The 26908-nt window shown below is 51.2% G+C and overlaps 1 pseudogene; it reads right to left on the bottom strand.

The window, feature by feature from the left end:
• The window catches only part of LOC115383649 (uncharacterized), a 105691-nt pseudogene that overhangs the window by 69974 nt on the left and 8809 nt on the right, over positions 1-26908 (bottom strand).

Here is a 26908-nt window from a genome sequence, read left to right as displayed (position 1 = left end):
CGGGGGGGGCGGGGACGGACCGAGACAGATGGCGCTCCCACTCCTGGTTGACTTCCTCTACATCAACGGAGACCGAGCGGCGAGCGAACCGCCGGCCTCCTGAAGACGAGCCCCCGCTCGCTCGCCGCCGTTTCTTCCGCTGCCAACCATCTGTTAACCGAGGAGCCGCGTGAGAGCCGGGCCCCCATTGTATCGCGGCGCCGTCGAGACGCAGCCGTACTGTGAGACACCGAAGAATCGCCGTCTGCCGGTCCGGCCAGGCGGACGCTCTCGGAGGAGTCCAGTCACCCAATGCCATCGCTCGCCGGATCACACAGTTGAGGGGCTGGTCGTCGTCACGGTTACCAGGGTTGTCTGACCGGGATGACGGAGTGGAGATGAAGACGTGACGATCGTCAGGCCAGCAGACATGGCGAATCGGAAAGGTTTGGATGTTAAATCTACGTAACTCCGTCGATGCGTTTCAACTGATCTTCCGCTGTTGCGCGATATTCCGCCATGTTCTGTGTCCGTGTACGTTCTCTCTGTCCACCTGCTTCTGAAAGAGAGCGAACGCCGGAAACTCTGATGGGTTTCTCCAACTTTTCGCCCCAAAACTTGACCGAACATCGATCTTTAATCAGCAGCAGATCGAGTTCCTGCCCAGGGGAGGAGGAAGCGAAGACATCGGGTTGAAAACGGGACGGGAAAGCGAGGAAGAAGTGCAAACTGTGCAGACAGCTGAGCGTTCGTGTTTACTGACAGCTCAGTCCGAGATAAGGAACGCAATATCTGGAGTTTCTGCTAATAACTGCAGCGCTGACATTTTCAATCCTATTAGAAGACCGCGGCTGCTGAAGTCCGCAGACTTTTTGTTTTCATCAGGATCACGCTCCTCCTGTTGATGATGAGTTGTGTAAAATCCTGCTGACGTCCTGCAGGCCGCCGTAAAGGTCTGCTCGTCCGCTCCCAGTCTCCTCAGACGGCGGGACGAGCTCGGTTTGGTGCGACCAAAGGAAAAAAATGTGGATGTTTTCTGTTCGATTCAAAGTGTAGCCCGAGGTGGAACATGTCCCCGTCCCTGAATCATCTGGACTTGAAAACACAGCTGTGTATCGCGGCGCTCGGGGCTAATTTCACTACTACAAATCTGAAATGAGAGCGTTTCCTTCCTCAGTCCACCGACTTGTTGTTGTCTGAAGTTCTGTTTTAAAGCCGAAGGAAAAAAAAAAAACCAAGGTTAGTGGAGCGACACACAACTTCAAATGTAGAGGAAACGGAGGTGAAACCACACACACACACACACACACCGGTGTTTAATCCGGCAGCATGTCAGGCTGTCAAACAAAGACTGGAATATTAATCCCAGTCTCCATCTGTCTGCCGCCATTAGGACCAACGTATACACACTGGAACAACGGACACACACCTCCACACACACACCCACACACACACTCTGTCGCCGTCCTACCTGAGGTGGACGTGGCTCATGTTCTCAGAGTTCTGCTCGTCCGACAGCGGTCAAAAGCTGCTCTCAGTTCATCGCTGCTTTCCTGTAGAAAAAACAAACACACGGTGTTGCTGAGGGAGGGATCTTCTACCTTCACACACACTCGGCAGGCGAGAGTCGCTCGGAGAGCGTCAGGAGGCCTCTTCGCCAATTAGCCGTCCGAGCCGCCGCCGCCGCCATCCATCACCTTTGCAGAGAGTGATGGGAGAATGGCCGCCGGACGCCGAGCTCCCGCCGCCGCGCCGGCGTCCCGTCCTTCACTCTGTGGATGCTTCTATCTATCTCCCTCTCCCTCCCCTCCCTCCATCCCGGCCCCGTGCCAGCCACGGCTCTATTCGGAAAAAAAAATAAATAAAAGAATCAACAACCTCGGGGCAAACGAGTGCAGAAAGAAGGGGAGAGAGGAAGCCGGTCGTCAAACTGTTGCCATGAACGCCGTGGAGGGGCGGCGACCGCGTGATCGCCCCAAATCACCGAGGACAAGAAGGCTCCAATTAGGTCCTTCTGCCCTGTCACTTTCATTGTGTCACCAGCACTAATGGCTGAGAAGCTCCCGCCACCGGCCCCCCCCCCCTCCCTCCACACCACACCCAGCAGCCCCCGCCGACCCTCCCTCCCTCCTCCTCCGGCAGGGTAAATACATGCTCCGCCACCGCGCACGCCCCCGCCAACACACATCCTGCCGCCGCTACCTGCACCCGTCACGTGAGGGAAGATGATGCGTTCAGGAGCACAACAGCATCAACACTGCCGGCACAAACGCTGACCCACTTATCCGGCCAGGGGGAGATTACCCCCACAATGGAGCGCACGCATGTGGTGCGTGTGTGTGTGTGTGTGTGTGGTGTGTGTGTGTGTGTGTGTGTGTGTGTGTGTGTGTGTGTGTGAGCGGCAGGCTCCCATTGTTGCTGTGCATCTTGCTGCGACGCCATTCGCTGCAGCGGGCGCGGCTCAGGCGAGGCGAGGCGCCGGCACACAGCCTGTGGGGAAACACACGGCTGGCAGGTGAACACATGTAGCGCCAACACACCCGTAATGCAGACACAACACACACCACACACACACACACACACACACACTCAGCGACTGTAGCGTGAAACTGAAGGAGGCGCAGGAACAACTAAATCCCCTGTTTGGACGCTTCTATACAGGAACAGCACATGTATTATGTAAGACACACACACACATTATTCTGTACATCTCTGGGAACACAACAGTATCACCACGTGAGTGATGCATCTACATCGGACATGACAACAGCTCCGCTGAGGTTATTCGAGTCGGCCCGGCAGTGTTCTGTTTATAGCGCCGTTATTACCGTTATTACCAAAGATCTGACTGCAGCCTGCAGAGCATCGCTGGAATACCTTCGTGCACACGTCAGTAAATACTTCAGCCTGTGACTTCCTGAGAGACTCACATGATGCGCTGGAGGATTCACCAGACTCTGTGTGTGTGTGTGTGTGTGTGTGTGTGTGTGTGTGTAATAGATGCTGTATTAGCGGCGGCTCGCACGTCTGCTTTGGCGCACGAACCGACAGCAAATTCTCTCATCGCCCGCGACTCGAGAGGCTCTCTGTGTTTACACTTTAAATACTTTCATCGCTTCCACGACAGCTGCTGCCTCCGTCAGGACTTCGACCGACACCCGAGCGGTGAAAGAGTACGGATACGTGCGCGCCCACACACACACACACACCACACACACACACACACCACTTGCAGGTATACACGACATCCCGCTGGCATCGAGCGGGAAAACGAAGCGCCACAGCCGGAGGAGCAGCACAGTTCAGTCTCGCCGGCGAAGGCGACGGCTCGCTCCTTTCCGCTGAGCGAGCCATCAGCGCCGGACACGCCGCAGCGCATTAAAGCCGCAACTTTCCGCTGTGTTAACACGTATTGCATCACAGCAGCTCAAGGTGCTGAAAACGGGCGGGCGGGAGGGAGGAGGTAGCAGGAGACGGCGGCGGCGGCGGCGCGGCGGCTTCTGCAGTTAGCGGCTAGCCGTAATTGTCTCATTTATTAGCTTCAAACATGGCAGGAAGCTAAAATCAATTAAAGCCGCTGACTGCATGTTTAGCACTGCTCAGCCGTGTGCCAGTTTCATTAGCCGCCCGATAAAAAAGAGAAAAGGCGGACTAAGTGAGGTCTGTGCATAGATTACACGGAGAAGGGAGAACCCTGGCCTTCCTCAAAGCAGGCAGCAAAATCAATTAAAGGCCAGGACGCATATTTATCACTGTAACGGGCCGAATTACACTTTGTCTGATTTTAAATACCTGCAAGACAAAAAGAAAAGAGAAAAAGAAAGAGTGCGTATCTGAAGGGGTTGGTGTGTGTGGTGGCGGAGGCCCGGGGTGACCGGAGGACTGGCGCGGTGACGGAGGATGGAGAGGTGGCGTATCGATCTCTGGAGTCCATCAGGAGCGGGACTCGATATGTCCGCGAGCTGTGACGGCCTCCAGCCGTCCACACACACACACACACACACACACACACACACACACGTTGTGTGTTTCACTGGGTGGAGGCCGCGTGGCAGGCGCTGCGCCTCTCCCAGAATCCCCTGCCTCCGACGATTTCAGAATGATGTGGTTCTCATGACCGTTTTAGGAGTGAAACCAACACGAAACGTTAACAATGGCAGGTGTGTTTTAGCCGTTTCCACGGAGACGGAGACTGTTTCCAGTGACTCCTTGTACCATTGTCAAGTGAACAGACGCCCGCAACACAACCGCAGTTTTGGTGTAAACACAGTCTCGGTCGTTTCGGCTGCTTTCCACCGTGAGGCGAACTACAGAGGATGATTTATTCGACTGTAACTTCCAGAGCTGAACCTCTTCAAAGTGAAAAATCGCCGGATGTCTCTTTTTTTAGGACTGAATGAGTCTGAAAAGCCTTTTCTTCGTCAACAGGGGTGTTTTATCCGGCCTGTAATGAGTCCGCTCGCCGGGCTCCGGCGGCGCCGCTTGAAGCCGACGAGCCCCGGCGTTCCCCGGACAGGAAATATGTGCTGTGTCACTGTGTTTACACGCCGCCTGCTGATGCCTCTGTTCTGCTGAGTCACCGCCGAGCCCGGCGCAGCGGGGACGGACGGCAGGACGCCTTCGCTCACACACACACACTGGGGTGACCTTACACTGCCTCAACAGTGCCCACCACACACACAATCACCCATGGAGGGACAAGAAAAGGCGGCACACAAAGTCCTCCTTAATGGCGGCTGCGCTTGAAAAAAGGCGGGCAGCACTTTAGAGGCCAGCCTTTCAGAGTGCCGCCCGGGGCGGACGGCGCAACGCGCCCGCTTCCAAGCTTTTCAACGAGGGGGACGGCGTGCATCACACATGGAATTGGAGACGCAGCACGTTTACCTCTGCTATTTATTACCGTGTCTTCGCTCCATCCAGACAGAAAGAGCTGCGGGAGGCCGGTCGATAGCGACCGAACGCCGTGGCCTACTTTCTGCGCCACTCACAGAAATCAATGTCTTCCCCCATACAAGACACAGAAGAATACTGACAAAAGAAGGGACGTTTCTGGAGAAATTCTGGACGCGTGAGCGGTGTGAGGTTCCACCGTCAGCCAATCGCACAGCCAAGAGACGAGCGGACTCAAAATGAAAGTTCTTGTTTAGAAACTACTCGTCCAATTCGACGGCCCACTTTAGGGGGGAAAAAAAAAAACAACAAAAACCATCCAAACTGCGACTCACGGATCAGGAGAGGCGTTTCTGCGGTGCTCGGCTGGCCGGGCGGAGGTCATCTCGAAGGGCGGAGCCAGAGCGGAGTCGCTGCTGCTTCTCACCAACAGCGGCGTGTCTGGAAGGGAAAAGTCACACTCAGTCGAACCCTACTGATAGATGGCTTAGGGAGTGGGTTTACACTGGTTTACAGACTGGGTTAAACTGGTTTATGGACTTGTGGGAAGAGTTGCCAGTTTGATTCCCTTTTATTGAAAAGGTTGAGTCACGGATCGTGAGAGCGAACAGGCCTCCGCCTCGTCGCCTCAGCCGAACGCCCGAAACCCCCCCCCCGTCCCGCAGTGAACATACGAGCAGCTGTTGCCTCCAGGCAGCCCGGCGCGCACGTTCACGCGCACGGGGCCTCGCCGCAACTCTTCCCTGCAGCCGAGCGGGGAGCAACCCAAAAGAAGCTAATTTGGACCTTCAAGCCGCCTCTCGCCTTTAATTTCCAGCCCGAACGGGAGCAGGCGGGTATTTGTGGAAGTGGAGCCCGGAGCGGGGCGTTTCTCAAATCCGACTCGACGGAGGAGAAAATAAAGAGGAGAGGAGGCAGAGAGTGAGATCAACGGAAAGTGAAGGGGAGAGCCGAGAGATGGTGACAGAGAAGGAGGAGGGTGAAAACCTCCAATAACCGAGAGACACGGAAAGGGAAGGCAAACAAACTCTCCGCTTTCCCGTCATCAATCTCTCTTGGAGGGTCAGCGACAGGGTCCTGGTCTAACGTGGTCAGAATGGAGAGAGCAAGGGGGGGGTGAGGAGGAGGAGGAGGGGCGGGGTCGCAGTGTGAGTAGTGTGTGGTTAGTGACTGAAGGCAGATGAAAAATGGCCGTCGCACGCAAAGCGGATACGGTGGACCACATGTTCGGCTGTTCCCGTCCGTGTTCGGGCTCGCCGTCATCATTTCTAATAATCATCAGGAGTCATCAGTTCCTCCCCCGACGGAGGAGGTGTCAGCCCGGTCCCGTCCTCCATCTGTCAGTGTTTCACACCTTCACTCCACCTCCACTAACTGCCGGAGCCGGAAAATAGTCACGTGACTCACCGTCGCAAACGCCAGAACTTTAAATTTAAAAATAAATAAATAAAGAGCACAAAAAGTACAAAAAGCTTCAAGATGTTTGCTTCTTTTGATAAGAACTCAAGTTTTCCTTCACTTTTATTTGACTGAACTGGGGGAATAAACACAATGTCGTCTCATCTTATTCAGAAAAGCTCAATTCCTGTGAAGCCGAACAGGAAACGGTGTGATTTGCTGTAATGAAATGTCTTTCGATTTAACAGAGAAAACAACCAGAGGAAAACATAACATTTCTCAGCTTGCATCAAAAGACATCAGGGAGGGGGAAAAAAAGAAGAAAAAAAAGCCTCCACAGTATCAGTGCTTCTCTTTATTTCTCCGTGTCTGACTATCTGTTGGGTTTGCGAGCATCTAAACTAGGTCACACCGTCTCTATGTGTCTTTGCTGTGAGAGGAAGGGAAGGCGTCTGCAGACGCAGCAAGACGGGGACTGTGGAAGCGGCGCGACGAAACGCTGCAGGTAAAATCACAGAGCAGGACGTCGGCGTCTGTTTACACGGCAGATCAAATTTATTCAAAGATTATTTTAATGCCACAGAAATCTGGTGCAAAGTACAAATAAATGGCTGCTGGTTCCTGCAGTGGATAAAACCAAATTCTCATTTTCCTGACTGGGCTGAACTAGACTAGTCTGGTTTAAACTGGATCAATCTGGTTTATGACTAGTTTGAATTGGGTTTCAAAACTGGATTAAACTGAGTTATCAGTTTGAACTGGGTTTTAAACCGATTTAACTGGTTTATGACTGGTTTGAACTGGGTTTTAAACCGGATTTAACTGGTTTATGACTGGTTTGAACTGGGTTTTAAACCGGATTTAACTGGTTTATGACTGGTTTGAACTGGGTTTTAAACCGGATTTAACTGGTTTATGACTGGTTTGAACTGCGTTGTAAACTGACTGGTATTCATTGTCTGGATTTTCTGCTTTAAGTTCAAGCACAAGAAAAATCTGTTGTCTGTTCTGGCTTATATATTTTTCTGCACCGAGTACGAACTACATCTTGGACTGGGTCTAAATGCTTTTGGGTCTTGATTATTCTAGTTCTCTAAATGAGAGCCTTCGCTCGAACTGGGTTAAGATTAGTTCCTAATCAAAAATAAATAGGACAACCAAAGTTTTCACTACACTGACACATATTTTGAGGCATTTTCAAGCTGTTAGAACAGCAACATTTGAAATGTGTGAATATTTCACGGGGAGGCTGAATAACTGCGGGGATTGTTTCATCTGAACTGCTCTGTTATTTTCAACATTACTGGGCTGCAGCATCCATCAACTCAGCATGAGGGTCTGACGCACACGTTCATTTAAACCATGAAACCACAGAAATAACCTTGTTCTGAAGTGCTTCCAGACCTGCACATGTACTGGTAAAGTTTCCAACTTTAGAGCAGCCGTGTATAGAAGCTGGTTACACCCAATGACAGGTTCACACACTGCACACACACAATGCTGGGAATCAGATTTTACTTTTTTTTTTTTTTTTTTTTTTTTTTAACGGCAAAAAAAAAACAAAGAAGTGAGTCCAACTGGAAGGACGACGGGAACATTAGGCACCGAAACACCTTCAGCTCGCCGACGGCGGTGTTCCAGGCTGCATCGCGGAGATTTTACACCCAAACTGATCAAACGGTTTCCAAAGACGCAGTAATGGATTTGCGAAATGAGGTACATCATTGAGAAAATCTCAGTCTCTCTCTCTCTCTCTCACACACACACACACACACACGGTTCGACTTCACCACAATGTCAATAGTGGCACTTTGCGGCGTGGCTCCACGGTCACAGTCAGGCTCCATTAGCCGGCGGTCAGCCTCATAAATCCTCCTCCTCGATCCACCCGGGTCTCGTCTGACCCCATCAATCCTCGCGCCACTTAGATTCCTCGGGCCCAGCCCGGAGATGTGAGGGAGCCTGAGGGTCGCCGGCGTTGACCTCTGACCCGCGGCGGCCCCGGGAGGGTCAGGCGCGTCAGCGGGGGTCAGAGGCATTGATGGGAGTGACAGTCGTGACTCCCTCAGGTCAGCCGCCGTTTGGACGCCTCAGAAGGATTTCTGATCCAAGCCGACGGGATTCAAGAGAAGAGATGCAGGATATCTTCATCTGATTATTTTATTGACTTCATGGGAAAAAAATATGAAAGATTTCAGCCAACCGACTGGAGTTATCGTGATAAAAAGTGCTTTTTGACCAGAAGTATAAAACTTGAATCCTCTGTGAAGGCGGTGAAGAAGGACGGCGGCGTGGCATCTGCCGCCCAGCAGATGGTAAACTAACAGGTTTTTTGCCATTTCGGCAACATGAAGTGAACTTCTCCTGCGCTTTCTGACATGAAAGTGCAGCCTCACTTCTAAAGCAAAATAAAAAATAAAAAAGGAAAAACAGAATCTCAACAAGTTGGACGTATTTTAGTTTCGGGAGATGACTGAAGACTTTAAACATCCGCCTACTGTATCATCTGGAGGTCCACTTCAAGGAGAAAACCGCGACACACACTCATCACACCCGAGCGGCACACTTCCTCCATCTTCCCGTTGAGACGTGAGGAATTAGAGAGCCGTGGAGAGGCCGACTGAACTGCGGGAACGCTCCGATTGTTCCGGGAGTTTCCTCCAGTTTTACAGTCGGATGAAACGAGGAAGCGGCGCGTTCCAGGCGGACCGTCGGGAGTCGGCGGCGGCGGCCCTTCACCTGTGCGTACACTCATGTTTGTGTGTTTTTGAAACCTCAGGCCGGGTGGTCTTGTTTTCTCTGGCGATCGATGGAGCGGCCCGGCTCAGGCTGCCGGTGGGATGAAGCGATAAGGACTCTCTTCCTCCAAGTGTGTGTGTGTGTGTGTGTGTGTGTGTGTGTGTGTGTGTGTGCGTGTGAAGTGCAGGGGGCGATCAATGCAGGTCTAATCATCCCCTGGGGCAGTGTGGAGTCCAATCACCCCGTTCAAACAAGCGGCCGACCTGACACACAAACACTCCGACGCCTGACTGATTACTGGATGACTTGTGGTCCCGTCCAGCGCCACTCACTGCCATCTCACACACACACACACACACATATAGACACACACACACACACAAAACCAGATTATTGTGAGAACGAGATTAAGGTAATAGTCTGATTAAACCTTTCAGGTGGTTTGCAGTAATCTAATTGTCCTAGTGACCACAGTTTACACTTTGCTGATAAAAGGATTCACGTCCGGCAGGATGTTTGGTCTTATCATCAGAACTACTAGCTAATACTACACTACTAATACTAGCTAAAGCGCCGTCACCTAGCTGTGGCGAGGTCCTTCAGAAAAACATGTCATGTCAATAAAGGGGCAAACGAGGCCGGTTCGAATCTTCATCTTCCAACAGTGTTGTGTGTCCTGACTGAAAACCGGAGGAGAGAGAGGCCTGCTCCACATGTCCCATTAATTACAGATCCCGGAGCAGCAAGACACCGTCTCGGGATCTCTCGTCACGCCTGGGGAGATCGCTGTGTTACATTGTCGCTTCGGAAAACCTCACGCGCTGTCGGCGCAGATTGATGCCGGGAGATCGAGTTGCTGGACACCGGAGAGGGTCCGAGTGAGGTCCCCCGGCTCGAGTCCCACGAAACCCAGTGAGAAACACAGCTCCGTGAAACCCAACCCCGCTGAGCAACACACACACACACTCTCTCTCCTCTCACCCATTCGGGTGCAAGTGGTTGTTTAACTTGCATGGAGCTTCTTTTTGTGTGTGTGTGTGTGTGTGTGTGTGTGTGTGTGCCTACTCTTGCATGTCCAGATGACAAAAGCAGCCTTTATGCATCAGTCTGGCAGTGTGTGAGGGGCGTCACGGGGTCACTTCATAACCGGTTAGTCAGGGTTGAACTGGGCGGGGAGCCGCTGGGTGGTGGGGATCAGGACCGGGGGGGGGGGGGGGGGGGGGGGGGGGGGGGGGGGGGGGGGGGGGGGGGGAGGACCGGGTCCCGCTGGGTTAAAGACGGGGCGGGATCGCCCGCACACGCTTGGCTGCATCTTGAGCATGCTAACAGGCTACGGGCTAATCTGGTCAGAGGTGGGAGCCACGCAGAGAGCGAGAGGCGGGGCCGGCGACGGGGTGGAGGTCCTGGACGACAGGTGGCGGAGGCTGAATAGGAAGCAGGAGGCAGATGATGGACCACGAGGTGCACGCGGGACGAGGGACGGCGCACTGTTCTTTTTAGCAGCCAACAGATGGAGAGAGGGGAATGAACGGAGGCGACGGGCGGCCCTCATTCACCTTCTTTCATCGTTCATTCAAAAAATAATCAAACTGAGTTCAGGACGACACAGAAACTCCGCTTTCCATGAGGGACAGTGAAATATCTGCAGCCTGAACAGTCTGAGCCCAGACTGAGCTCGGATTTCCCCCGAGGCCCCCGCAGGCTTCTGACTGAACACTCCTGTTATGATGCTCCTGCTGTCGATACACCGTGACCCACTAACTTCCCCACTTTCATTTTCCCCAATGCATGCGGGGTAGTACAGGATAACGCTGCTGTTGGCGACATCGCACATCATCGCCCACAGAGCACGCGTGCACACACTCTGCACACACACACACACACACCCACACCAGCCCGGGGAAAGGATCAATCCTCCTCCGCCAACTCACTGAAGTTCCAAAACCTCGCCAGGAGTGGATTTTAAACTGTCCGTGAGCTCGGACTTCATTCAGAAAAACAGATTTTTCCTGAAGCGGGCCCTCAGGTCTCAAGAGTTTCTCTCTAATCCACAGCAGAGGAGAGTTTTTCAGGATTTAAGGTGGCCGTGTTTGGCCATTCTCGAGCCTCCAAGGGACTCGTGACGCCATCTTATGGTAAGAAGTCATATTACAGGACTAGCCGAGCAACGGCGAGCGTATTAATCTGCGGGGACAACTTGACTTTCATGGTTGGAGTAAACAGACTTCATGTTACGATGTATCTCTGAACGAGGAGGCCGAGTATCACAGCCGAGTGGAGACGGATAAAAAAAAAAAAAGAAGAAGAGGAGATAAATGATTCAAACAGCAGGATGACACTTTGCATATTAAAACAGTTTTTCAAGGATATTCTGGGATTCGTCAGCCCACATTTTGTGAAAGCAGGTCCACACGTCCTCCTACTGACATCTCACTCGCTCCACATCGCCGTTCGGATGATATTTTGAACCAGTAGTGAACAGTCAGCTGTCAGCTCCTATCAGGGTCAACTTTCGTCACTTTTACCGAGCTCACTCATCAACTCTGGCTTGTCTGAGAGCTCGCTGTCACACCTGAGTTATCGCTGCAATATCAAGAACAAAACTGCAGCAACACACAAACTCGATGGCTTTGAGCCAATCGAGGGCAGAAATTACATTTTGCCATCAACTCAGTAGACAGTGAGGAGATTTCATGTTCTCGTGTTTCGAGTGTTTTCCGTCCAAACTGAGGTTCATCAGCAACTCTACCAGATGTGTAATTTACACTTTTACTGAAGCTCTCTTTAATCCACAAGATTTAAAAAAAAACAGACTTGGTGGCTCTCACGATGACTGACGTGTGAAAACAGGAACGTAAAGGAAAGAAAGACGCTGCGTCGACATGCCGTCGTTTTCACACGCTATCAACTTTCTCTTTGTGCAGTACGTTCGCTTTGCATCACACAAACACACACACCTCTCAGCGCATTGCACTGCTGTCTCACATCCATGAAAATGTGTTGATTGAGGACGGTTTCCATTTCTCAGGTTTTTTTTTTTTTTTTAACTTTGTCCCACAGGTTTTTCTTGGAGATCTGCAATCTGTCCTGAACTGATGTTTCTCAACGTGGCGCAACTTTGAGCTGTAATCAAAAGTCCATGGATCGATCTATGCAGGCCTACAAGTAAATAAATCTGGGTCAACTTTTTCTCCCCACTTATCATAAAAAAGTCACCAGGAGTGTCCAACGCAGGGCCACAGGAGAAACCGCGACGCCACCATGAAAGCTAGCGTTTAGCATTAGCTTTAAAGCCATGCTGTCTGTAAAACGCCCATAATGCACCAGTTTTTTGGGACATTTCACTGCATTTTCATCATTACATTTGATTTCATGTCGAGATTCTTGTCATTTTTGGTTGTAATTGTTCGGTGACGTACGCTCTGCAACATAGCAAAGAAAAATTAAATTTTAAATTTAAAGGTTAATATGGCACTGTTTTAAAGGTACAGCCCACTCATGATGAGACTGATTGAATGGATGGATGGATGGATGAATGGATGGATGGATGGATGGATGGAGATTGGTAATGTATGAATAGGTGGATGGATGGGTGACAGATGGAAGGAGGGAAGGATGCTGGATGGATGAATGTGTGGGTGGATGACGGATGGAAGGATGCATGATGGATGGATCGCTGAAGGTGGATGATGGATGGATGGGATGTGGTGATGGATGATGGATGGAATTGATGGAAGGATGGATCGATGACGGAAGGATGGATGGATGAATGGATGTGAGTGGATGACGGATGGATGAGTGGGTGACGGATGGATGGATGGATGGTTCAAACAATGACGGGTGGATGATGGATGGACGATGGTGGAGTGGGCGATGGATGGAAGGATGGATCAATGAAAGATGGACGGAAGGAGGAATGGATGGATGGATGAATGGGTGAATGGATCGATGACGGATGGATAGACGGATGAATGTGTGTGGGTGGATGATGGACGGACGGATGACGTACTGGCTTTGAGGCTGGCCTCGTTGACCTCGATCTCCCCCCGCTGGGCTCCTGGTACTGCAGGTGGGAGTAGTAGTGCAGCGGCTCTGGACTCGGGGCGTCGCTGGAGAACCCGTTGGACAGGCTCTCCCTGGGACTGTCCGTCCGGCCGTACGGCGCTTCCTGGAACACCGCCACCAGCTGAAAGAGACACGCGCCACGTGAGAACGAGGCATTAAACATGTCACATGCAGACGAGCTGAAAGGAACACGCTCTCCTGGATGTGAAGCCTTTCATACCAACAGGCTGGAAACGCACATCAGCCTCTACAGCGTCTCCTCTGAGCCTCCATCACAGCCAGGCTTTTATGCGATTTATCCTGCCAGCAGTGAGGATGCAACCTGCTTCATTCTGCCAAGCTATGCAGATGTGCGTGTTGAGTGTGTGTGTGTGTGTGTGTGTGTGTGTGTGTGTGTGTGTGGATTCACGGCTCAGCCGCTCTCTAAGCCCTCACAGTGCAGACGCCTCTTTAGCAGCACAATAACTTTCGAGGAGGGGGGAAAAAAAAGTGACCCGCTGCCGAGCGCCGGTTCAGAGGCGGCGAGGCGCACGCGCGTGTACGAAATTAACAGTCAAATGAGATCTGACGCGAGAATGAGAAGCTGTCAAACACAATGTCACGGCTGCCACGATGAGGCGGCCCGGAGACGGGGGCGGCCAATGAACAGGGGATGGAGGGCAGGAGGGACGACAAACAATCCTAATTGAGACAGGGACATGATGGCAGATAGAGGAAGGAAGGTGTGGTGTGTGTGTGTGTGTGTGTACTCTTGGTCACACCACCAGGGCTGCGTGGTTTGATAATGGGCGCGTGGCGGCGTGACGCTCTCATTAGATGGTGCCGGCGAAGGAAATGACCACTTAATGAAAAGCAATAACCGCAATGGAACGAGGGACAGAAATAAACAACGGAGGAGTCCAGAACGTCAATTAAACACGCAGGGGGAGCGCACGTGTGCGTGCTCGTGCCGCGCGCCGCGCCCGCACGGGGAAACAATAAGCGGCAGAGGGGAGGTCGGACGGATCCGTATCATCCATCACGTGGCGACGCCGCCTCTCACCTCGGCCCGCCGTGATTCAATATCCTCCTGACGCCCGGCCAACGCCGCGCACGGCAGATCCGTCAACTGTATTCGTGCACGGGAGGATGAGGAATCGAGGGGCTGGCAGATGCAAAGAAGAGAGAGAGAAAGGAAAAGACGGAGCGGCGAGAAAACAATCTGATTGCGGCGGCTGATGGATGCTTCTGGAGCTCTTTCTCTCTTCTTTATCTGCTTCCCTCTCTCCCTCCTTATCGCCTTCCCTCCCGAGCCGCCGTTTCTTTCTCCAAACTCACTGACAGCATCAATCAAAGCAGAAGTCTTGGAGCGTAATGTGATGTGCTCGCACACTCACACACACACACACACACAAACACCACAAAGACGAGGCGGCGAGCTCGTCTCCAAAATGATTTATCCCTCATGAACAACAACAGCTCCTTTTAACGCGTGGAGGTGATGATGATTTGCTTCTGCGGAGTTTATTTTTTTTTCTGCGGCTGACAGAGGCGGGGAGTGATGCTGATGAAGGCCGTCCCGCCGATTCCACTCATCGCTCTGTCAACACCAGCTATCAGCAGAACGAAGCACAGATCGCTTCATTTGGAACAAGTTCAAGTACAGGAAACCGGACCTTTTGAGGCCCAGGAAGACAATCCTGACGAAGTCACCGACGCTCTGCGCGTTTTTCCAACGTGGCCCTGCAATACAAACACCCACCACAAGGTGGCGTATTGAGTCAAAACACAACCACCACCCAAGGCAATGCCACTGGCGTCAAATTACACACACGTGAGTCTACTGAAATGGAATTAATCTGTGAATTTCACGTTTTCTAAAAACCGATTCAGATTCATTTGCTTTCAGCTCAGTACAACGTTTTCAACGAACACGGAGCTAATATTAGAGACGCGGTGGACAAGCATTCAGCCTCTCTGCATGAAGGCAGGCCGTGGTGGGAAATCCACGTGCTCAGCTGCAGCCCAGACGAGCTCTCTTGGCGGCGTGGCCTCGCTCGGCTCCCGGTGTGTTTACACGTCCGTCTTGACACTGATTAGCATGCCGGAAAACAAACCGCCTGATTTCTCCTGCTGCGTCCATACGGGGACATTGATATGGACCTGCGAGCAGCGACGGCTGAATAATGTGACCCCTTTGTCTCATTTCCATAAGACACACACACACACACACGTGTGTGTGCGTGCGTGTGCGTGCGCGTGAGGTAAGCCAGCCGTAGCGATAACCATGACATACATGAAAGCCATGTACAATAGCAAGCGTGAAGCGCGGCGAGAGATAAACACTGTGTCGGTGTGTATTCTCGCCTGCTCACACAGCCTCAGGCTCGCACTCGCCAAACGTTACCATACATGCGGTCGCGGCGGCAGACGAAGCACATCCAGCTGAAACGAAAAGACAGGCAAGCGCGCGTCCACCCACACCCATCCGAGACGACGACCTACTACAGGTTAGAGCCGATGACTTTGGGTTTGATCGTGCAGATGCAAGCATGAAATTTGACATGAATGTCCGTTAGAGGTCATTTCTTCAGGAGACAGTACTAGCCACGAAAAAAAATAAATAATAATAAATATGGTGGCCATTTTTTCAAGATGGCCGCCATATGGGCCACTTGTTTGTGGTTTTGCTCAAAAGCAACAGTGCAAAATGTGATACAAGCATGAAATTTGGCAAGAAAGTTCCCAATACGTCATTTTGTGAGGAAAAATGGCTGCCATCTTGAAAATATGGCAGCCATGTTGAACGTCTTTCACGGCCAGCACCACCAAACACATTAAGTAAAGAAATTAGCAAACATGCAGAATATTTAAAAAGAACTTTCTGGATGTTCTGAGGATGTCCTCAGTCTTATCTGGCATCGGCACCGAACAGGCTCGCCATAACTGGTCCTGCGCCACATTAGGTGGCGATGGCTAGCTGCAGCGGCAGGTTAGCATAGCTTATCTCTGTGGTACCACGAATAAAGAGCTGAGTCATTTCATGCTTCATAAGAATTCACTCATTCATCCAGGAAGACCTCTAAGGACCCTACAGGGAGATTATAGAGAAATGAGAATGAAAACACACACCAAGATGCAACACACACTTTAAGATGCCCTTCTTTGAAAACACACACACATATCACCATAAGTGGAACACGCTCACACACTGCCTTTCGGTTAGAGGATGAACACTGCCACCTTTCTTTACTGGATGGCTACTGCACACGAGTCCCACTGAAGCCTCCAACCTTTACAGAAGCATCTCTCTCACACACACACACACACACACACACACACGCATACACACAGACACACACACTCTCACAAACAAACATACACACTTCCCTTTTCCATCCGCTGGTACTAATCAACCGATTTTTCTTCTCCTCTCTCATCGCTGTCTGCCAGTGTGTGTGTGTGTGTGTGTGTGTGTGTGTGTGTGTGTGCGAGGCACCAGCCTATTGAGATGCTTTTGTGCTGTTGTCATTTATCTTAAGACGCCCCCCCACCCTCCGTTTTCTCCCTCTCATGCTCTTCTTCATTCGTTCTTTGAACGAGAGATGCATAATTCAGAAGGAGAGCGCAGGATCCTGACAGTAGTATGGGAACCCAATCATCACACACACACCACACATATATCTCTCACACACACACCGTCTGACTCACACTATCCTCACTAAAGTGCAGGTTTATAAAGACTATTTTAGACATGTGCTGTTTTTTTTCCAGAGCTAAAACCTGAATCACAGAGAATAATCCTCCTCCTCCTCCTCTTCCTCCTCATCCTCCTCCTCCTCACAGGCTGATTTGAGGTGGGTATTGATGACGGGAGCTGAAATCATTCGAACTGCAGCTTATGGTCAACTGAAAAACACTTGATTCCCGACCCGCCGTTGTTTCTCGCCGGCTGAGTTTCGCGGTGACGAAGACTGGTTTCTGCTCCGCGTACGGATTAAACGGCGTTCATCCGACAGAGAGCGGCGCCGGGGTGGAGAGAAAGGCTTTCTCCACGGCTATAAAGCGTGATGAATACCGACAGCGAGCAGGTACAGAGAGGTGAAGTGTGTCACCCTGAGCGGAAGCCCGGCTCCTCATATCCGTGACATCCCGTTAGAAACGCCAATCAATCAAGAGACGAGGCCGTCTTGAAGCTAACTGTGATTACAGGTCGCCTCGACAAGGAGGAAAGATGCAGCTCCAGGCTGTATGGAAACATACCAACACGGACGCCGCTTTCTTCCTCAGCTGTGGAAAATGTGAATATTGATGATCGCGATGTCGGAGTGAGGCCGGGAGTCGCTCCAGTACGGCGACTCAACAGCTGATTCTCGGCCTCCCTGCTCCCTTGTTGGTTTCTTTCCTGTGATGTTTTGTCAAATCAAACGTGGGGAGGTAATCAGAGGCCTCCGGGCCAGAAAGGTTGCGGACCTTGTGTCGGGGACGGCCGCACTGCAATCAAACGCTTCTCCTGAAGATGAGGGTTAAAAAAAAACAGTCCGACTGGAGGACCGGCGGCTGCTGATTGCGTTCAAACTCTATTACCGCTGTCAACCTGAAGCATCTGGGTGACGCCGCGCTGTTATGATTGGTCAGTCAAGCAGAGGATTACAAAACTACATCAGTAAACAAACAACAGGTGATGGGAATCTTGAACCGAACACACACACACACACTGCAGCTCAGTGTAACTCTCTAAATGAAAGCTCACATTGCTCTGGGACTCACTGCACACAGAGGACTGAACCACTGAGACAAACACACACACAAACACACATCTTATATTTCCAGAGCAGCGTGGAGCCATCAGAGGAATGTTTGGTCTGTTTTTAAACAGGTGGAACATTGGTTGTATTACCGGAGAGAGCCGGGCTAATCCTGCTGCGGTTCAATCTATACAGCACACCTACCAGATGAGGGGAGGGATTAGAAACACACACACCTGGCTCTGGGCCTGGCACACACCACACACACACACACCCACTCACAAGTGAAGCACAAAAAGCCAATGTCTAATTGAAATAGTCGGGCTCGTGTGAAGAGACGCCTTAAAACTGAGGAGCCGCACGCCGACGCGCCGCCACTTGAACCCCTAAAATGTTTCTTTCTTCCCGTCTGAAGCGCCGCCAGCAGCTCCGAACGGCGGCGGCGACTTCCACAGTGAACATAATGCGTCTTTGATGCCTCTGACAGACGGATCTAAACGCTCGCGCACCAAAGCGAGAAGCCTCGGCGCGTCGGACCGGGCGTCGGGCGCGCGTTCAGACATGGCCGACGGTGACCCGGTTCCCACGGCGCTGGGGGAGGCGTGTCTGCAAAACACACGAGGTCCAACTCAAGATCACAAAGGAGAGTTGAAGAATAACTTCCAGACACAGACCAGAGCTCTGCACAGATCCGACAGTCACTCACATTTCACACGCCGTGAAGAAATTCGCCACTTTTACTCTTTTGAAAGTCTTTATAAACACATTCCTAAAAATACCAGATGATCACAGAACGACTGTTTTGTGGCTTGATGACATGTTTTCTACTCTCATGTCTGACAAGTTGAACGGATTTCCAAACAAATGACTGGATTGCTTGACACAGACCATAAAACAGACACCGATGCTTAGATCTTCTCATTTTCTCAAATTACGGCTGATTTAATTACAATCCTGAGCTCTGCGGCCAAGCAGAAGCCCCAAACAAACCAAACCTTAACCTGGATTTAGAAACCTTGATCGCCGTCGTTCCGTTCCAGGTACTGCCTCACACACTCACGGCTTTAAATACCTGCTTTTATCATTTCCTCAGCTTAACATGCACAGGATGACACTTCTTAAAGCACCATAGCTCCTCTGACACCCACTGAGCTGCTACAAAATACCGTAGTATGAGAGTTTTACATTCAAGAACCACAAATTACGGGAAAACCGTGCAAAGCCGAGCAACAAATCTCAATAACTTCCAGCCTCTCGCTTGAACGGTGCACAGGCATGATTTGAGCTTGTTTTCGCAGATGAAGCCTCCAAAACTGTGACGCTAAGGAGACTCGAGTCAGGAGCGCAGGCGAGTTCCAGCAGTGTTCGCAGGACGGAAAGTACAGGAGTGGTCAGTCGGGAGCACCTCAAACATCTGCATCTTTAAACAGCAGCGCTACTCACATCTGTGGAGGCATCATCCAGAGTGATGGAGCACGTAACACACACACACACACGCACACACACACACACACACAGCCACCCCACTGAGGGATTGCATTACTGGCTATGCTCAGTGACAGGCCACATTATTTATGCAGACTCATAAAGGGAGAGGGTAAACTCTTCATAAATCACACATGGCCGAAAGGCCGGGAGAAAGATGGAGTGAGGGAGAGGCGGAGGCGGAGAGGAAGAGGAGGAGGGGTGGGGGGGGGGGGTGAAAGAGCAGGGGACGTGGGTGACGGCGGAGCTCCAGGCCTCGTATTTCTCAGGTCTGCAACACAAATATCAAAACCAGCTCGTTCATCATTCCCGCAGCGCCGACATATCGGCCGCGGATACGCTGCGTCCGACGCCATCTCTCACTTACACACACGCACCATGCGCACACACACACAGAAAGTCATAACCTTTCTCCCTCAAAAAAAAAAAAAAAAAACACACCAGCTCGGTTTCCCCCCCAAAAGTCTGAATCACCGGCTCATAATCAGCTTTCTTTTCCCCGCGGCCACGAGGCCAGCTGCTCCCTCCGCCCCCCTCCACCCCCTCCGCCCTCCACCCCCTCCGCCCCTCCTCCAGCAGGAGTGATTAACTCAGACCGTGAGGCTGGGCGCCCTCTCACCTGTGGCTCTCCCCCCCTCCCTCCTCCTCAGACCTCCGTTCACACATCACCTCCCTCTGCCTGCCGGTCGCCCGGCTCTCTTTGTGCACACACATCATGAAGTGTCTGCTCTCTAAAGATCATCTCCACTTCTCTCTCTCTTTTTTTTTTTTTTTTTTTTTTACGCAACACATTTTCAGGCTCATATTTTCCATTTCCGAGTGCTTCAGATGCATGAAAAGTCCCACAATCCCCCCTGCCTCCCCTCTCCTGAGCCGATATAGATATACAAGCTATACGTCGCTGACATTTGGCGCCCGCCGTTGCCATGGCGAGCCAGCATTACTCTCAGCCCGGAGGTGCTTAGAAAGGGAAAAAAAAAAAAAAAAACACCTCACCTGCAGTTTTTTTTCCACCCATCAACATGCGTGTTCCCACCAACACGCCTTATTAGATAGTTATTGACTCGACATGAAAGCCTGCAGGGGGAAAAAGTCTGATTCGTGCAGGCCTCACAAGTACGAGGCACCGTGCACGCTCACCACGCACACTCACTGCGCACGCTCACCTTTCCACTGTGCGTGTGCGCGTGCACTGATCGATGCATAAACCGGCACTGGTCTGACACCCGAACACTCATCTTATTAAATCAGTGTGTAAAAGCTGTGACTAACAGCACATGCTAACCATCCCCGAGCGCAGGCAGTGGCAGCAGCAGTGACAGCGACTCACGACACCACCTAGTGTCTGAGAGTGGTACTGAGAGACTCAAGGCCGGTACACACCGCAGGATGATCGGGCCGAATTCAGCAGCGATCTTCTCCTCCCGATTGAAGCCGGCAAAGGTCCGAACAGAGCAGAAAATAGGATCTTGATTCTCAAAAAAAAAACTGTGGTAGAATAAAGTATAAGAATAAGATAAAAACAAGCAGCCTAAGATGTTCTCCTGTATTTATGATTCACATCCACGGCACTAAAAAAAAAACGGCCTTGTTTAAATTTGATTAGTGAGGATTCAGACATTTTCAAGGCCGGAGTCGTGCTCGCTAAATAGAAGTGAAGAGTTGTAAATGTCTCCCTCATTACAGTTATTCTTCCTGTTTAAAAAAAAATTCGCACCGTTCATCCATCTTTTACCCGGTGAAGTAAAGACAATAAGCGCTCCTCCTGCTCTCCATACGCTCCTCCGGCGTCACGTCGAGTCGCGCTAATAATTCGAGTGGCCTATTCAGACACATTACTGTCCTCGCAGCTCCATTCATTAGACCAATCAGCGCGTCGGCGAGGCCGAGAGGCAGACGGCGGCGCGGCAACAATATCGCCGGGACGCGTGCGAGCGAGCGCCACCAAACCCACACAGACGTGGTTACAGCTGTGTGATCGCAGCGGGGATCATTAAATATTTAACCTCAATGAGATGGATTCGGGATTGGCAAGCATTTATCCTCCAGTTGAAGAACACACTGATGCACGCTGATAAACCACACACACACACACACAGACACACACACACACACTCCTGAGTGTGACTTTCGGCTGATTTGAGTTATTAGCAGTTGGAGTGAGCAGAGACTCTGTGAGCAGGGGAAAACGCAAACACACACACACACACACACACGCACACACACGCACACACACGCACACACACACACACACACACACACACACACACACACACACACACACACCCACACACCACACACACACCACACACACACATACACCACCACAGAGTCTGGGGTAGTGCGATGGAGAAAACAGATGGCGTCAGCCAGTAAGGTCAGATTTGCTGTAAACAAGTTGATCTATAATTGATCATTAGCTGCTCTGCAGCCGAGCTCACGCCGCCACTAGCAGGTGAAGCTAACATCACAGCTAACATTTGAAGCTACCACCACCGCCAACAGGTGAAGCTAACATCACAGCTAATATTTAAAGCTAACACCACCGCCAACAAGTGAAGCTAACGCCACAGCTTACAGGTGAAGCTAACCAAAGCTAACAGGTGAAGCAAACGCAGTCGCTAAAAGGTGAAGCTAACGCCAAAGTTAACAGGTGAAGCAAACACAGTCGCTAACAGGTCAAATTAACACCAAAGCTAACAGATGAAGCAAACGCAGTTGCTAACAGATGAAGCTAACGCCACTGATAACAGGCGAAGCTAACATCACAGCTAACAGGTGAAGCTAACATCACAGCTAACAGGTGAAGCTAACACCACAACAATAATTATTAGGGAGTAAACTCTCTGTGGAACATTTGGTACAGGTCTCCAAATAGAGGAGAAAGTTTTATTTTGAAAAACGTTTCACCTCCTTCAGCATTTCTTAACGCATTCAGGTTAGTTTTGTTTTGTTTTGGGTTTTTTTAGTGCATCATTACACCCTTGTTGAGGTGTTTTACATGCAGAAAAATTCATCTGTAGTGAAAAAGAAGATTGTGCAGCATTGTCTAAAGTACCATTTTAATCCTTCCGGATTTAAACATTTGTGGTCATTTCTCCGACCCGATCGGCCCCCTCACGTTCGTCCTGCCCGACGGCGGCAGGAGCAGGAAGGTCAGGTTACCTGCAACCGTCTCACTCCATTAGAAGCTAATGGCTGGTGTGATGGTGACACAGAGGGCAACACTGATACCTGTGATTAACAGAGGGAGCGCAGAAGGATATCCGAGCGGGAGATGACCTCCCGCAGACTCGCGGTCACACGAACTTATGCAGAGAAGGCAGAGCGGGCCTTATCCTCGGCGAATCCTCGTCTGCCGCTTCACTGAACTGACAATCAGCCCGGAGAGGTGCCATTACTCAACGTCAAAAGGCAGCGATGGATCATCCACAGGAATTAAAATCCCGAAGTGCAACTTTATGAGAAAATCAACACGCGTGCAGCTAAATGAAAAGCAGACGGGCAGAGCGAGAATTACCTCTCCTTAAGCCGTCGTTGAGCTTCCTCATCGTAATTACAATCAAGCCAGGTTTGGCTGCGTGTGTGTGTGTGTGTGTGTAGGGGTATTGTTAATTGAATAATCAGATGAAGAGCTGTTGTGGCGCTCAGATGGGAGGGTTGAGTCAAGGTCGAGGCTGATGAGATACGATCAAATCATCTGAAGTGACCGAATCCCGTCGGGCGAAGCGGCGTTCCTGATCTGATCAGATCCTCGGAGCCGCAGGCCACACTCTCTCTCACACACACACACCACACACACACAATCCAACTTCAATCCAAATACTTGGTTTGCTGCATATATGAATATATTCATGTTTGACTCAAGTTCATGGGAAAAGGCGCTTTCCTCTGCAGCCAGTTGTGTTATGAACAACAACAACACCAGAGCAGCAGACGGCTTTAATTACAGAGCAGGACGGAGCGTTTCACATGTCACACCTTGGAAATCCAGTTCTGCAGAGCTCAGACCAGCGGAGGGAATGCCGTTTTCACTCATCTGCAATTTCCTGAGGACTTCTAAAGATGTGCTCACGCTACCAATGGACTCAAACACGAAACCTCAGAAAAAGAAATCTAGAAATGGGAGAAATCTAGAAAATGAGCTCTACCAAATCAGAGGCTGAGGAAGGCGGGACATGGCTTCGCCATCCTAGGGAAAAAATAGATACAGCCGAGTGGTGCATCATGGGGGATTTGGAAGATTTTGCACACAATGCCGAGTGAAGATTCATGCTCACGCACTGTAAACCCTGAACCACACCGCTGCATGTACAGATGGTGAGGCAGGGTTCAAATCCGCCTTTCAAAAAGTCAAACATGAGAATCCGTTAATGCAGAAACTAAGCAGCCGGATTCAGATTATTTTCCAGGTCCTGTACTTTTCTCCTACTGAACTACACCAAAGTGCTGTATCTGTATTTCCCTCAAGTCGGCTGGAACATGGACGTACAAATTGGCTTTAAGGTCATAAAGGATATGAATAAGATAGAGAAAAGACGCATAATTGAGCCAATTTGAAATCTGCAGCCAAGACTGGAAAACAACTTGTTTCCTGATGTGCAATTTAGCTTGAGACAATCCCATTTGTGGCGGCGGACATGTCTGGAGCCTCCGGGCTGCAGCCGGCGAGCCGACCTTAAGAAATAAACTGAAATCAATTAACAGACGGCAGCAGGAGGATAACGACTGCAGGTGAACTCCATTTAAAAAGGCAGGAGCTGGCGTGGCAGGTAAGCCTGTATGGATCATGATTAGAAGGTGGGGCGTGCGTGTGTGTGTGTGTGTGTGGGGGGGGGTTTAGATTATGATTAGGCCTGTGACATTTTCTCATCAGCACACACTCGAACCTCATGCCCCGTTCATCACCGGCCATTCAGACGGCGCCGCGCCGCGATGCCACCGCTCAGACGCCAATCAGGGCCGGCGAGGGAGCGACGTGTCAGGCTAATCACCGCGTCTGCCGCCTCGCAATCACGTCCCCATTCACTAAACTTTCCCCCTCCCGGAGGGGTTAGCACATTTTAACTAACGCCTTATTGTCGCCTGTCGGAGGGGCCGCCGTCTGACACGCCGTAAACGCTCGGGGTGAATCTCCACGCGTAATTCACAGACAGGCGAGTTCTCCGGAGAAGGAAATCTCATTTCACCGTGAGCTTTGGAGAGCAGAAGCTAAAGACTGTTGTTCTCATTCTTCACCTTTCGCAGCGCCGCGCGCCCCGCACGCTTTTAATTTGCGTGGAGATATTGCCGGCCTGAAAATAGGATCCGGGAATTCAAGTGTTTACCTGTCGCAGAGAGAAAATCAGCTGTTTTCAACATGAGAAGTTTGAGAGAATTGAACATAGAGATGGCAGAGGTGGACGCTGGGAAATGGCCTCGTGCTCAGACGGCTGACATTTCAGCAGGAGATCAGTTGGGATGCGGATCGGGGGCGGGGGGGGTCACGGACGCCTTGTAGGCACAGTGATTAAAAATGGCTAATTAAAGAGAGACGGAGGAAATCATTCCACTTTTATTTTTCTACCCATTAAATTTCCATGAAATTAGATTTTCATTTGCCTGCAATGGGATGGAAGGTGGTGTGTGTGTGCGTGTGTGTGCGTGCGGTGCGCGCGTGTCAAATGTTCACATTTCAGCTGCATGCAGGCGAAGCAAGGCATGATGGGAGATGAGGTTTGCTAATCGGTGTTGAAAGCAGCCTGCGTCCGGGGTGTGAGCAGAGGGCGTGTGCAGTGGACGGCACCACTGACGGGTCCACGGTTTGAGGTATCCAAAGAAAGCGACCACATAATGCTGCATCTGCATCCCGTGGTCGGTCCCCCCCCCCCCCCCCCCCCCAACCCCCGACCCCCTCCGCATTCATCAGCCGCATTAATATTCATGAGGAGGCTGGTGGCCGGCGTCTGCAGACGGGGGGCTAATGAACGCCGGTCGCAGATGCGGGGGGGCAGAACTGTAATCAAATCACAGCCGCCCCTCATCTCCGCCCTCATCAACCACCAGTGCGCGCCTTCCTTCCGTACGCGCCAGCACGCCGCGCTACACGCTCGCCTGCGGTTCGGCACACAAGCCAGACACAAGCTGGAGTACGACTGTGTGTGTGTGTGTGTGTGTGTGTGGTGTTTGTGTGTGTGTGTTGAATAATAGTCGGGGGGCTGGCCCAGATAAAGAGGTCTGGACTCTCGGCTAAGCTAATAGCTAGCCATTATCTCTCATTAGCATCCGTGGCTAACACGGGGCCCACGCTGCGCGGCGGAGGGCCCGCACAATGGGAACACTCCTCCGTGATTGATGGTGGAACAGCCTCGGCCACAATAACGGCGCAAAACCGAGGCGCTAAAGATAGAATCTGCCAGCTGTGGCGAGGTAATAAGAGCGTAGGCAAACAGAGGGAAGTCGGACTAATCACCGACGCCAGGCACAGCTCATTAATCCGCCGCAGACGACGGCGTTTGGAGGCCCCGAGATAAGTCCAGGGGCTCTTTCTATCTTTCTATCAGCTGCTAAAACAAAAAGGGCGGAAATGAGGACCGAGTTGAGGACTGGAGTGAGGCCTTGGTGCAGATTCCAGTGACGACAGCCGATCCAATCCAGTGGCCTCATCGGCAAAAACGACTCATTTAAAACTCTTCTGCGCAAATTAGACCCGATCTGATGACGATGATTCCATCACCCCCAGAAAATGAAGAGTCTGCTCTGCGCTGATGATTCCCACCGACTTCACACACCTATTATTTACTTCCATCCATCGCTTCTTCCCACAAAGAGGATTTTTCACGACTGACACGCACACTGATTGTTCCAGTGCCGTACGGGGGTCACTGAAATATTTCATTTCCATCGTATTTGCCGTTTCTTGCTGACTCAGCGCGCTCATTCGTCACTCATCGGCGCATGTGGTTCATGAGTCGGGGCTCTGGGCAGATTAGCACATCTTAGGAATGATGAGAGGAATTAGAGACACTTGCTCTATTTGTAGAAGCTAACCACTGAAAACCGTGATTGTGTGAAGTCCTGCAATGTGCACAAGCTGGCATTCTTTCGCGTTCACTGGATTTTAGGAGTCATGATGGGCTTGACGCGGCGACCTTTGACCTTCCCGCTGTCCTCACCTTGTCTCGGTCCTCCACCAGTCAACCAGCAGGTCGTCCATGTCCAGGATGCCTCCTTCGCTGTACTCCAGGTGGTGCGTCTTCACCTCGCTGCCCCGCTCTGCGCACACACACACAAACACACACACACACACACACATTAGCGGCTATTGAGGACCAAAAGAGCAGAAATGTGAAACTTCAACAGCTGATTTTGTCTCACATCCCACAGTTTGGGACGCAGCCGACGATACAGCGCCTGAAACAGAAGTTAAAAGAAGGTGGAATTCCTCCTTTTTCAGGATAAATATTGGCGGTTGGCGACCAACGCTCCCGATTAGGAGCAGTTTGTAGACGGAGGCAGGAAGTCTTTGACGAGTCTTATCGTTCCGAACAGTGTGTGCAGCAGAAAATGGCCCATTAGGAGCCGCCCGTACCAAAGCAATCGTCCGCACAACCAAGGCGACATTAGCCGGCTGAATTAACGGCTGC

The sequence above is a fragment of the Salarias fasciatus genome (genome assembly GCF_902148845.1).
Source record: "Salarias fasciatus chromosome 23 unlocalized genomic scaffold, fSalaFa1.1 super_scaffold_20, whole genome shotgun sequence".
Classification (NCBI taxonomy): domain Eukaryota; kingdom Metazoa; phylum Chordata; class Actinopteri; order Blenniiformes; family Blenniidae; genus Salarias; species Salarias fasciatus.
The sequence above is the reverse complement of the archived record's forward strand: the minus strand, read 5'-3'. Positions and strand labels throughout refer to the sequence as shown.